Source organism: Phocoena phocoena, chromosome 16 (assembly GCF_963924675.1).
Source record: "Phocoena phocoena chromosome 16, mPhoPho1.1, whole genome shotgun sequence".
Taxonomy (NCBI): Eukaryota; Metazoa; Chordata; class Mammalia; order Artiodactyla; family Phocoenidae; genus Phocoena; species Phocoena phocoena.
Window position 1 is genome coordinate 3057545 of NC_089234.1, and position 14182 is coordinate 3071726.

Here is a 14182-nt window from a genome sequence, read left to right on the forward strand (position 1 = left end):
GCGCACGGACTTTGCTTGCGTTCAAGCCAGAGTACAAAAGCTATCCCCTATACAGGTACCCTCCACGCGAACAATTCTGAGAGATGCTAATTTTGGCCAACCCAGTGGAAGTTTAAAAGAAAGAACAGATGTACTAAGAGCAGCGAAAAGCCTGTACCAAGGTTTAGGCAGGCTGGCATCTTGTAAAAATCCCTCGGCCTCGAGGGGAGGCCGGAAGAGAGGGCCGTGGGGAAGCCCACCCGGGCCGCCTCGTCTGCCCGGCGACTCCTGCCTGCCCTGCTTCCCGCACACCTCCCTCGGGCCACCTCACGGGCCAGCGCTTCCCAGGGTTCCGCGCTCAGCCACAGCCGCCCTGGAACCGGAGGCCCGCAAGGCCTCCCTGCGAGCTCCGGACTGGAAGTCGGGCTGCCGCCTGGCTCTCCTGACCTCTGCGTCCTGGAAACGCTTCACTTGAACTTGTCCAAAACCGTAACCGCGCGTGGGCTCTGCCTCTGTGCAGCGCGTCGGTGCGCGGGCCACCACCCAGCCCCGCCCCGAGCCCCACCGGACGTTGCTCCTGGGACCCCGCACACCCGCGCACCGCACTACACGCCGGCTCTACCATTTTCAGCTCTTCTCATTCATTTGAGCCCGTCCTCCCGGACTCGCTCACCCACCCCCACCTCCCCGAGGAAGGGCGCCCTCGGGCCCCCTCTTTACACCCGGGGTCTTCCCGCTCCAGCCACCCTCACCTCGAACACCACATCACTACTGACGACACGACGGCGCTACAGCAGCTCAGCGAACCGCTGCCCGCCGGCCAAACCTGGCCCAGCGCCTGCTTTTGCAAGGGAAGTATTCCTGGGGATGCAGCCGTGCTCATTGTTTGCGGGCTGGTGGCTGCCTTCACGCTCCAGCGGCCCTAAGTCCGTGGGCGCCCCTCACGTGCAGCGAGGGTTCCAGTATCCAGGCCTGGACGCCGGGGACTGGCCTCTCCCTGACTGTCCCGTCTGCCCCACTTGGCCTGGTGACTGCTTTACAGTGAAACCGCAACACGCCCCCATCGCCCTGACCCCGCAGGTTCTCCTCCCTTCTGTGTGCCTTCCACCTGCTCCTAACAGCACACGCTGACTCCCTGCTCTACCTCCCAACAGCCCCAGGACAGAGGCACACACAGGTCTATGCCTTGAAAAGGTCAAGCACCATTCCCCAAACCCCATGGTGTGCAAGCATCACTCCCAAGATTCCATCCTAAACCCCTGGGCTCCAGAGCTGCCCTGTTCAACATCCCCCTTTCTGTGCACAGTGACAGGGGTCTGAATCGAATAGCTCTCCAGTTTCCAGTGAGTGGACACAGGATTTTGCTGGGAAACCTTCTCAGATGTTTGCCCGGCATCGGAGATGCTCTCTGACACCTCATATTCCTACCATGGCTCCCCACTGCCTGAGGGATAAAAACCAAAAGAGTCTTCCCACCCCCTCCACTCTGTCATGCGGAAACAGGGATCAGACCAGGCAGAGAAAGATCATGGCCTCCTACCCACGACCCATCACCTTGAGAAAGTCACCTAAACTCTCTGAGACACAAGTGCTTTTATCTATAGGACAAACGATACCTAAATCATAGGGCTGGCACAAGGGTTAGCGGGAATGTGTGTAAAGAGCTGACATCCCCGAAGGATTTAGGATTACCATTATCCCTGCCGCAACTGACATTCTAACCCAATATCCTTGGCCTTTGACCTTGTCACCCAGAGCGCACTGCTCTCCTCCCTAAATTCTTATCCAACAACTTCAAAATCCTAAACATTCTTCAAAAGCCAACTGCCACCCCTTCTCCCAAGCCCCTGGGTGCGTCCCCATCTCCTGAAGCCAGAATCAACTCCTGACCCGCACCCGCTCACATCTGTGGACATTTTCCATCACCCTGAACTGCTGGCAGGTGACCATGCTACCACGAGTCAGGGCCCCACGGACGGCAAATGCATTATACATGTAAGGGGTTTATCATACGTGTGTTGAGCCAGATCATCAGCATGTCCACCATCCGGGTCAAGGGGCCAGCAGAGCATTTCTCTGAGCACAAAGTGTGTTCGGAGAAAGGGTTCTGCTGGCACGATGAGAAGCCTGGACGCGCTCTCCCCTTCTGGGTGACACCCTGCACCTTAGCGGGTTAAGAGCTCCGAGCAGTCTTGCAATAGAAGTCAGCCTCGTTTCTTTCCCGAGCACTAGCAAACGTGTTCACCGACCTGTGCCTCCTGAGTCCCTTTTCGGAAGCTGAACGAGCAGGCCTCCGTCACGTGGAAGGCTGTTTCTCAGCAGATCCAGGCTCAGGGCCCTGGCTCAGGCCTCAGATCCGGAGCCTGACAAGTCACGAGCCCATGGCAGGCGGGACTCGTGCTGGCGAGCCTCCGAGACTGATGCTAATTTAAGCACAAAAGCAATTTACTGAAAGACGTTCCGTAACTCACAGAACTTCTGGGAAGGCTGGAGAAGCAGGCTCAGAAAACAGTAGGAACCAAGACTGGCCACAGTCCAACCACAGCCAACACCAAGTCTCCGGATACACCTGTGGGAACAACGAGGGACTGCAGGCACGCAGCAGGCCCCGGGGCCACCGGCGCCCCGGGAAACAGGATGTTGCAGCCACCGTCAATTCCCTGCCGCCCGGGCTCCCTGTCACTTGTCCTTGGACTCAGGCCCAAGCAGGTGCCTAGAGCTCGCGTGGGCACCAGGCCAGGGTGTACCTGTGCCGAGTGGCCGGGAAAAGGGACAGCCTCCGGGAGTGCTGTGTCCATGCCAGCCCCGCTCAAGCACACAGCCCGGCATCGCTGCAGAAATGAGACCGGCACACAGCCGACCAGGAGAAGGGTGAATGTTCGATGTCCACTCCTCTTCCCAGGCCTCAATTTTCTCATCAATAAACTAATAGTAACCTGAGTCCACCAGTCTCCCTGGGCTGTTCTGAGGGGCCCAGCTGGAGAAGACAGGAAAAACGGTGAACGGGGCGGCTGGGTGTTCCTGCAGCTTCTTTCCTACTCAGCACACACCCAGCTCTCACCCTTACTCTGAGGAAAGGCTGGGGAGACACATCCGGGTGCGCAGGGCAGGTCAGGGGTAGGGCAATGAAGGTGACCGGGGGCGCAGGGGCACGAGGATTTCCGCCACCTGGGAGGACGAGCAGGTCTCCAGAGAGCTCAGGCCCCTCGCTGCTCCAGGAGAAGGGCCTTGCACGCCACCAAGCCGTCCCAGGAGCCGGGCTCTGAGCACAGCCTGGATTAGCTGAACTTTGGAGGCCACTGGCCTAGACTGCAGGAGAAGGGCAGCCAGCCGACCCCGGCATAGCTGGAAGGGCTGCCTCCGGACCAAGTAACGGCCACACACTCCAAATAACGGAAGGGCTGCCTCCGGACCAAGTGGACGCTGAAGCTCGGCCTGAAGCCGCCGTGCTGCCCCCGGTGCCCAGCACCAGCAGGCACCGCCCAGCAACACGGCACTGGCCCTGGACCACCGGTCTAAACTATTGCCCCAAGTGCAGGCTGCCCCCTCGTACTGAGCAGCAGCTCCTCCGGCCTCCACAGAACATGGTGAGTCAATCACAAACCACGCCAGGAACCAACAAAGAGCAATCAGCCCTTAACAGGAATAACTCAAGCTCAAAAGCTGCGTTCTGAACAAGGGGCGCGTGCCACTTCTAGCCAATCCACTCAGCTGGCCATAGTCACGTGAAGTCTGAGGAGGCGAGCGCTTCAGACTTCCTTATGGGTTAAACACAATGGAAATCAAACCCCACCTCAATTCTGAATGTGAGGATTCCCCGGAACTACCTCCCCTAAGACTCAGGCCTGGTACTCGTGGCCCAGCTCCTCCTGGACTCGGCCTGGCTGAGCTGTGCTTTCACCAGCGCCTCCGGGTTTTTAAGCCCATCAGCAGAACCACTGCTAGTCAGAGATAATGCACCACAACCCACCAATGGCTACTTTGCCAGAAAAAGAAAAGCTGCAATTTTTACGTAATTTTATACCAACCCAGCCAGAAATGGCATTTGAGACTCCACAGAAACCTGTGCGTGACTTTCTTTCCTGTCGACAGCCAGGGCCTTCAGCACAGAGTCCTTCCAGGAGCAAAGGTAAAAATTAGCTGAACACTGACTGCATCCTACTATGTTATGGATAATGTGTCCCCAGGACAGAAGTGCTGGGCCATTTGGCGTGCTGTGTGTGTTGACGAGAAGCCCAGGCTGAAACAGCAGGTGTGCTGCAGGTCCTGCAGAGCTGGCCGGCCTGGCGACCAGGTGGGGGGATGCCTGCAGACAAGATGGGGGTGTCACAGACACCAGGAGGGACCCACGGGGGCTGAAATGGGGCAGCAAGAAGAGCGAGGCTTCCATAGCAGGTGAACGCATCAGGGAGTGAGAGCGTCTCGGCACAGGCTGGTGGGAGGTGCCGTCTGGAAAGCAGCAATTCCAAACACACACGGGGCTGCCATGCACGATGGCTGCACAAAGATGCTGGTGGAATCCCGAGCCCTAGGCGTGTGACAGACCCGCCTGGCACCCTCCCACAGCGACATCCCCACGCTCCACTCCAGAGGCCAACCCACCACCAGGCTCCGAAGATGAACTCTCACCAGGAGTTTCATCAACTAACACCAGCCCAGAGAAGGCCACGACTGTGAGCCCCAAGTGGACCACGAAGGCAACGAGGCCCAGTAAGGACACCTGCTCACTGTGGACGCTACAACATCCACAGCCCAAGTACCAAGTCCAGGGCCAAGCAGGCTCCCGACAGCCTCACAGGACTCACCGGGGGACTGCTGCTGGGCGGGGAGGGGGGGGCTGCCACAGGGGAGCAGGGCCACACGCTGCAGGAGAGCAGCTAAAAATGTTTGGAGGAAACGACATCTACCCAGAGAGCTGACTTATGACAAGGGGCCAGAAGAGAAGACGCACATGGGAGGCAGGCTGAGGCAGACAGCCAGCAGCAGAGCCTGGGAGGCAGGGGACGAGGCCCAGGGGCCGCAGAAAGAAGCGTGGGGGAGACGCACAGCCTCCACGGGGTCAGTTTCGCGTCTGGCTTTGTCCCTGAGAAGCCCCAGGGCTTCAAACAAGGGGGCAATCCACCAGGTTTGCCTTTTCAAAGGCTCCCTGTGGCAGCTGTGTAAGGAATAGGTGGGAACAGAGGGTGGGGGTCGTGAAGGAGGCCGTGGAAACGGTCCACGGAGGCATGAGGATGAGCTCAACCAGCGTGAGGCGGAAGGGAGACTAAATAATGAGCCGTAAATACATAATAATAAATAAGTGTTTAATAAATACCCGAGTGCCCCTTACGCGTGAGCCACCAGGCTCAGGTGCTTGAAGCTGGAATGAGACAACCGTGGTCTACTGGGGGAGGAAAATTACCCACAAAAAGCAAATCACGCTGAACAATCTTTGCAACTTTTCTATAGGTCCAAAATTATTCCAAAGTAAAAGTTTATCTTAGAAAAATCAATAGAGATATGGCAGAATGATTTGAAATATTTACCTGCATCTTTCTACCTGCATTTTCTAAGTTTTCCACAGTAAACCTGAATCCCTTTCACAAGGATAAAAAACTGTATTAAAATTCAGTGTGATATAAAACACAGGTGATGATAGCAAATGTTCCACATTTAGCGCTGTCTCAAGCTCACACATGCAAAACAAAGGGCTGTTGATACTCTTCTGCATAAAATAAAAACTCGGAGGTCTGGAATTTTTTTGACTTTTAAAAAAAGAAAGGGTCGAGTAAAACGAAGACACATGAAAGAAATCGCATCTCCTTCTCTCCCACCCATCACAAGTCCTTGCAGCCCCCCAACAACCTGGGGCCCTCCCTTCCTGCCTGACCTGGTCTCTGACCAGGACCCCCAATTCACTCTACTTTTACAGCTCCTCAAACACACAGATGTTGCTCTTGCCTCAAGGCCTTTGCACCTGCCACTCACTCTTCTTGAAATGCCTCTCCTTCACGTTCTGGCACTGTGGCCTCTGTCACTTAACTCACAACCCTGCTCAAACATCACCGTCTCAGAGAAATCTTCCTAAAGCAGTCCGCCTCCTCTATCCGTTCTTTCCTGTTCTTTCCTTTACAGCACTTATGGCACATGAGATCACACTAGATTTCTTTTATTTGCCATGCGTCGCCTTCACTAGAAAGTAAGCTCCAATACAGTAGCAAATGTTACGTGACAGCACTGGCCAATGAGTACGAAGAAGCCTGCCGAGAGGTCTTGTTTTGATTTTATAAAAAAAAGAAAAATTCTTCTGTGGCTGGCACCATCTCCTCCCCTTTCCTCCTTCCCCTGACACTGCAGATGTGATGCCTGGAGCTGTGGCAGTCATCTGGTGAACACGAGGCAAAAGCAAGAGACTGGAGAGCCCCTGGCGCTGACACCGTGAGCCACTACCACACCAGTGCTGTCTGTTGCTAGACTTCTACTTGTGCAAGAAAAAGAAAGCCCTGCTTGTTTCAAGCCAGTGTTCTGAGGATTTCCTGTTTTCTTCAACTTGAGGTTGTCCTAACTGATTTTTGCTATATGTTAGCACTCAGAATGCATCATAGGTGCTCAGTAAATACCTGTTGAATAAATGAGCTAATTATCCGAATCATTCAATTATACCTGATGTGATGGCTCAGAAGGAGAACTCCAGGATTAACGAGAGCCCACAGCTGGGGTTTGATGACCTGAGGCTTCCTGGAAGAGGTGCCTACACAAAAAGGCAAGTTGGAGTTTTCTGGGGGCAGGGTGAAGGAGAGGAGTGCCCCTGGCAGGTAGGTCTGCACGTGCTAAGGCCCTGGTGCTAGAGGGAGCACGGGGCGTCTGTGAACTGAAGGAGGCAGCAGCCACAGGAGGGAGAGGACCCACGTCTGAGAGGAGCCCGCTGTGGCAGCTGCTGGAGCAGTGAGTGCCACTGTAGGGGCAGGAGGGCAAATGGTAGCACCGACGATCCCAAGAACATCACGGGCAGAGAAGGGGAGTGCTGGGTCTGGGACGCTGTAACCACACCCGTGAAGACAGGGTTATGATGTCTTCACAGGTTCTGGGGCTCAATAACAGAATCTGCTCCAGCTAATAGCATGCCGTGCTGGTTTCCAAGCCAGAAAGAAGAGGGAAAAGTTTTACAAGCCAACCATCCATTACTCCTAAGAACCACGTTTACAGTTGCATAAAATAGGGGCTGTCCTGGAACCAGCAATCCTGAAGCGGCCAACTGGAGGCCACGGGACCACCCTGCGGCAGAGGCCTCGGGAGCCCCGTCGGAGGACAGGGAGGAAGCCAACCGTCAAAAGCCCAACAAACCAGCTTCCGATGTGCCAAACCCACATGTTTGGGAGTTTAGAACTAGCCCACAGGGTCCTGCGGAGGCTGCAACAAGCCAGCTCTTTGACTGTTTCCCGCGAGCAGCAGGGAACAAGCTTACACGGTGCGAAACCACGTTCCCTAGCGGAGTCCCCGAGCTGCAGGGACAACCGGGCCCATGGCTTTCTGGGGGACAGCACCACGGCCGCATTTAGGACACAGATTAAACAGCCAGGCTCCCCATTTCCCGCTCTCATGAAGCACACACCCTGTGCCCCCCCAGCCCGGCGGCCTGGCAGGCCCAGCTCCCTGCATCATCACCGTGGCAGCTACCTAAAGCCGCAAAGTGGCAAGCCGACATTAATTGGTGGCAGGAAGAAGAATCGATTTTTCATGGCTATTTGGAGACCTCTGCAAAAGTGAAGTGAATTCCGTTTCATCTCTCTTTTAACATGAATGGTGTTTAATGTTCTGAATTAAGCGGTTGGCGCCAGGGGCTGAGTTCCCACTATACCAAAAGCAAGAAACCCAGAAACAAACCGTCTTCTTTCTCCTTTGCCTGTAGTTTTCCAGGCCGGCCACGCCTGTCTAAAACCTGTCCTTCCAGAACCGTCTTCACAGTCCTGCTCCTTTGCACTTTTAACCATCTCTAGTATCGGTATCCTAGGCAATGAAAAATGACCAGAAAGGGGCTAAAAAAAGAAACCGTCTGCTTTCTTACAAGCAGTGTACAAACAAGGTGCCCAGATGTTTGCTACTGTTATCTCCCCAAGGTCAACGGCATGTGGCCCACAGCTGAGCTCAGGCCTCCCCCACGGCGGCCCCATCTCGGGCATCTCCGTGTTGCCATCAGCTGCGTGTGTGAAGTGCAAGCTCGCTGGCACCACGAGCACTGATCAAGGGAAGGGGAGCAACCTATCTCCTGACATCAACAAAGTCATCGTGAAATTAAAACTAGTTTTACAATCACCCTGCTGAACAGAGAATAAGAAAAGAGCATCAGAGAAGCACCTTTGTCTTCATTACTCAACATCAGCCCACCTGAGGATCAGGTGCGAGGGATTATCCTCATTAGGAAAAAACATGTGTCAAACCCCTAGGAGAGAGAAAACACTTCACACCTGTCACCTCTTATTAAACCTGGCAAAGAGAGGGGGGAGAAGAAAGTGGATGGGATTGACCCCCACCAGGCGTACAAGTCAAGAAGGAAAATGATGGGGAGAAGCAAGGCCCGTGGCCGAGGCCCGGCTCCCACTGCCACTAGGCCAGGGCCTCCCCAGCGGAATTTCACCAGGTCACATTCAACAAAGGGCAGCTGTAAGTATGCCTATTATGCCCTAACAACCAAGAAGGGTTCAATTGGTTGAAATGATTTTGCCAAACAAACTACGGGCACTGCCATCTGGTATATCAAACTTAGAATGGATCCAGAAGTTGTGCAAAAACATCACTTCACGTCTACACAAAAACCTGCAAATGGATGTTTACGGGAGCTGTATTCACAATGGCTAAAACGTGGAAGCAATCAGCATGCCCTTCACTAGGTGAATAGCTAAATAAACCGCGGCGCATCCAGACAATGCAGTATTAATTCATTGCTAAAAAGAACTGAGGTATCAAGTCATGAAAAGACACGGAAGAAACTTAAATGCATATTTGACTAAAAGAAAGAAGCCAATCTGAAAAGGCTAAGTACTCTATGATTCCAATTATATGGAGACAGTAAAAAAAAAAAAAAAAAAATCAGTGGTTACCAGGGTTGGGGGGAGCGAGGGATGAATAAGTAGAGCACAGAGGATTTTCGGGGTAGTAAAACTATTCTGTAGGGTATGGCGGTGGTGGATACACGACATTATACATTTGTCAAAACCCATGGACAGTACACCACCAAGAGTGAACCCTGATGTAAACAACGAACAAAGGTTTACCTCCTTCTGGTAGGGGATGTTGGCAGTGGGGAGGGGCACACGTGGCGGTGGGGGGGCGGGGGAGGAGGTATACGGGAACTCTCTGTGTAACTCTGCTGTGAACCTAAAACTGCTGTTCTAACTTTGCTGTGAACCTAAAAGTGCTCTAAAAAATAAAGTTTACTAATTAAAAAAAGAACCATTCCAAAGCCGCCTGTTACGGCCCTGACATGGAAGGGAAATGATTCTCGTTTGCTGCTAAATTTTGGTGAACCCAGCTCCGTGCACACACAAAGGGAGAAGAAATTCTGCATTACAGGGTCACAACTAGGCTTCCAAGTTAAAAACTGCTTCTCCAGGGATCCCACAAATACTGTGCTCTGCCCGTTCTGAGCTTGCACACAGACTTCCAGGACACGGGATCTGTGAGCACCTTCCTGATTAACGACGCTCTGGTCCTGAAGAATACCCATCACAACCAGGGCAGGGGAGTCAGGGCCAAGGTGGAGGACGGCCACCACACGTGCATCTTGCTAAAGCGCTCAGCGTTCACCAGTCGCCTAAACAACGGGCTCCGGGCAGCACATTATAAAACAGCCGTGAAAATGCCTGCCCGTCAGAGCTTCCATGTTAGAGGGGCATCTAAGGAAATTCTTTCGCTGGTCTTTAAAACAACCATTTCTAGATAAAAACAGGCACTGTCTCCATTTAAAAACTATACTTAAAAGTCAGCTTTCCTTCCCAAACTTTTCATTTCTGTTCATGTTATCCAACTAAGGTATGAGCCATGCAGGAAGGTTTAACTGCTTTTCCATTCTGAAGCTCAAAGGCTGTTTTGAATCTGTGCAACTACACAGGAATTAGGGAGCAGCCAGAATACAAACCCATATGTGTTGTGTGGGTAAAAGAAACAGATCCCACACAGAGACAAGTGCATCAAACTTACATGTGTACAGTTTAACAAAATGCTCCAGAAATCTCTTGGAACTTCAAGCATTTTTGAAAAATATTTCCAGGTACAACACCAAGGTGGTAACTAGAGCTCCCATATCCATTCCAACAGCTTACAGATAAAATATCTCTGGATCTTGCCAAAAACTGGTGCATGACACCAGAACATGCCAGAACACTCTACAGAAAGACCCATAAAGATCTTCTCTTAAAAGTTTCTTAGTAACTATCACTTATTTCTTCGAAAGAAGAAAAAAGCTCCCCTACTAACCACGGCGCTGCAGACCAGAGTCAAATCTACAAAGACTCTCCGTGAAACGAGACACCGGCGTCAAAGCAAGCTCCGACCTGAGTGTGCATGCTCGGGGTGCACGGTGGAGCCCACGCACCTGAAACCACAGGTGAAACGCTGTACACCGCCCCGGCTAATTAATTTCAAGGAAGAAAAGTTTTACACCAAAATGAGCATGAAACAGGAAAAGCACAAGTTTGTTAATAGATTTCCCACTTGCCGGGCTCCCAGGCCCCGGAAGCACCAGTCACTGCCCGCTCTGCCCCCCGCCCTTTGGTGGAGGGGGACTTTGGTGAAAGACAGGAGAAGCCCCGCTCTCAGGCGCTGTTTGCGCAGCTTACGCCGCCTACTCCTCTTCAGGAAATGCACAGGGAACGTCTGAGTACTCAGCGACGGAAGAACTCTTCTTTAACAGCAAATGTGTCACCAGCCAGAAGACCAGATGCACCAACGACGACAGGAAGCAGGTTACAGAAATGAATGCAGCCCAGACCTCCAACAAGGAGCCCACAATCAGAAGCAGGATGAGAACTCTGCGTCCTCAGCCATCGCAGCAGGATTTGGAAAAGCAGCCAAGAAACCTTAATTCGGCAGAACAGCCCCTCCTACATCAAACCGCCGGGGCCTCTGAGCACAGCGACCAGCCAGTACGGGGGGCGGGGGGGGGGGGGGTACATGAAGCGCCAGCTGGGGCTGCAGCCACGCCTCCGGAGGAGCGCGCGCATCACAGGTCACCTCGTCCCGGCCCAGCCTGCTGTCCGGTCCTCTGAGCCCAACGCGGTCCTACGGAGTCTGGCCAGCTCGCACCCCCGCCGGCGCCGCCGGGTCCCAGCAAAGGGGGAAGGGAAGCGGCCTGAGGCCTCGGAGCTCCGGCACCGCCGGGGTCTCGGCGGCAGCTGACCCTGTGCGGCCTCCCGGGCCCGGGTCCCGTTCCCACGGCCCCAGGCGCCCCCCGACCCCCTGCGGGCACCTGAGGTGTGAGCGGCGCCCCCGGCGGGGCGGTCGGGGGGAGGAAGAGAGCCCCCGGGGGTGTGAGGCCCCACGGGAACCGGCCTCCAGGGCAGCGTGTGCGGACACCTGGCCGCGGCCGCCCCAGGAGGCGCACACGCCCCCGAACCTGCGGCTGAAAGCCCCAGCGCAGCTCCCCGCGCGCCAAGCCGCCGGGCCTGGGTCTGCCGGTTGAATCCCGAGGGCGCGCCCCAGCGCTTTTACGCTTAGACGCCCCTCGGGGTTCCAGACAGCACGTGGGGAGCGGCCGAGTCCACGGCGCAGGGAACCCGGAGTCCCGCGGGCGCCTCGTGCCCCCCGCACAGAGCCCGGCCCCGCGGCGCAGGGTCCGCATCCGCCGCCGCAGGGCCCGGCCAGCAGGCTGACACCCGAGCCCCTGCCTCCCCCAATCTCAGAGCGTCCCCGTGTCACCCTTGGCATCCTGAACTTCAGTGAGGACCGAGAATGATCTACCGTGAAGAAAAAACGATGAAACATGCCACGTTTCCCCTCACTTTTAACTCCCCCTGTTAGAACTGCCTGTGTGACCATCACTGACCGAAATACCTGTCTGGGGATCAGATGGGGCGGGTGCCGAGCCCACCCTGCCCACAGCACCGCCTCACAGCCTGCAAGCGTTCCCGCACTTGAGGCACCGACTCAGTCCGGAGCTGCTCGCTGACAGCCGGCCGTGGCGCGGGAGACGGCGGCAGGCTGGTGCTCACAATGCAGCGTCGGTTCTCGGAACTGCCGTGTCTTGGGAAGCATCAGCTTCCGTAGTCACGGCAGAAAACAACCTCATCCTTTATCCACCTCTACAGCTGGGCACAGTTTAGCTTTCTTAGAGAATCAGTAACGTGGGAGAACAGGTGGGAAGATCTGAGAGAAACGCCTTCTTCAATTTGGCAGGGCAGCCAAAGCCAAGAGACGCCCGCTGCGGAGCGGGACAGGACGGGCCCCTGGCCGCGGTCGCCGCAGAGCTGAAGGAGAGCACACTTCCGGGATGCGCAGGGTCGCTGGCGAAGTGAAAAGCTCTCACACTTCTCTCTCTGACAGCAAGATGTGATTCAAAATCCTCTGCACCCCAGAAGAGCCCTGGAGTATCAAAGTAGCACAGGCTTGCCTGCAATCAAGCCACGAGAAAGAAGTCCCAGTTAATAAAGATTTCCACCTGTGGACACGTGGAACGTCTACGTTAAAAACGTGTGCTTTCTGTGTCGGTGACATAATTAGCTTACCAGGGGGACTCGCTATAATGCTGTCTCCAGGTTCAATACCCCACTCCCTGTTTGCACTGATTCATACAGCACAGTGAATACAGTTAGATCCAGATTCCATAACAGGCTCCACTGAAATCCTCAGAGAGGGCTCCGGCAAATGGCCAGGAAGGCATCCCCACACCTGGCATGGGAATCAACCGTGGCTTTCGGGGAGACCTACAGAAACGTCCCTGCCCGAAGCAAGGGGGCTGCCAGGATCCACTGGCCCAGATGCAACCCGTTCCTCCCCTCGCAGCTTCATCAGTATTTCCCTGGATGTATTCTGCAAATTCAGCAAGGTGCTCAAGGGCAAGAAGTGGTGAGAGTGAAGAGTAGGGACACCTGTGAGTGAAGAGCTTAGGTACCTGAGCACCTGACAATGATCAGGGGTTGGTGGGATGCAGGGCACTTTTAAACGGTTGGAAGAAGTCCGAAGAAAAGCACTTCATGACACGTGTTACGAAATGTGATACGAATTTCGTACATGCGATACGAAATTCAAATTTCAGAGTCTATAAATACAGTTTCACTAAAATGTAGCCAGGCTCATTCTGTATTGTCGACGGCAGTTCTCGTGAGTACAGCTGACCCTTGAAAAACACAGGTTTGAACCATCAGAGTCCACTTATACACGGATTATTTTCCAACAGTAAATGCTATAGGACTACACGACCCTCGGTTGGTTGGTTGAATCCGCAGACGCAGAGCCACAAATACGGAGGGCTGACCGTAAGTTATACCCAGATTGTCAACTGGGTGCAGGGGGAAGGGGGCTTGGGGCCCCTAACCCCGATGTTGTTCAGCTATAGGTCAGCTATAGTTGTGACGAGACCACACAGCCTGCAAAGCCAGAACTATTTACCATCCAGTCGGTTTTAGGAAAAGTTTGCCACCTCCTGACCTCAATGCACGTAAGTGATTATCAGCCTGTCCCAGGTTTGGTGGTGCTGGATCCTTCTCTCCCACCTGCTAACGAACAAATCACAAGACCATGCCGATTCCCACATGCTCACCCGCTTGTCTTTGACACCGCAACCTCAAGCAAGATGTGGTTACCAAAGCCTTCTGGAATTTCTTACGTACTGGCTTAGAAAGACCAGCCACTAGTCTGCAGGAGTGCTAAGCCTGGCCACCACTAAGGACCACAGGATTAGGTCCCCTTTATCCCTAATAAAGAGTCGGCTGCACTCTGTTTCTGCGGTAAACGATTCTCGGGTGAGAAGCACGGTGTGATTGATGACTTGTATCCCAAAATGGAAGAGCCTTGTGTTCCAGATACGCTCCGGCAGCCGGGAACGAGCCAGCCTTGACGGCACAAGGCTCCTGGAGGGACAGACGCCATCCTCACCGCAAGGCCAAGCAGCCACTGACATGTGCGCCGCTTCTGAACCATTAACCCAAGGCAAGAAATTTTATGTTCTAAATTAGCTACATTATGCCCAAAACCTATCAGTGGCTTGATAACTTGAACATATAATTCCATA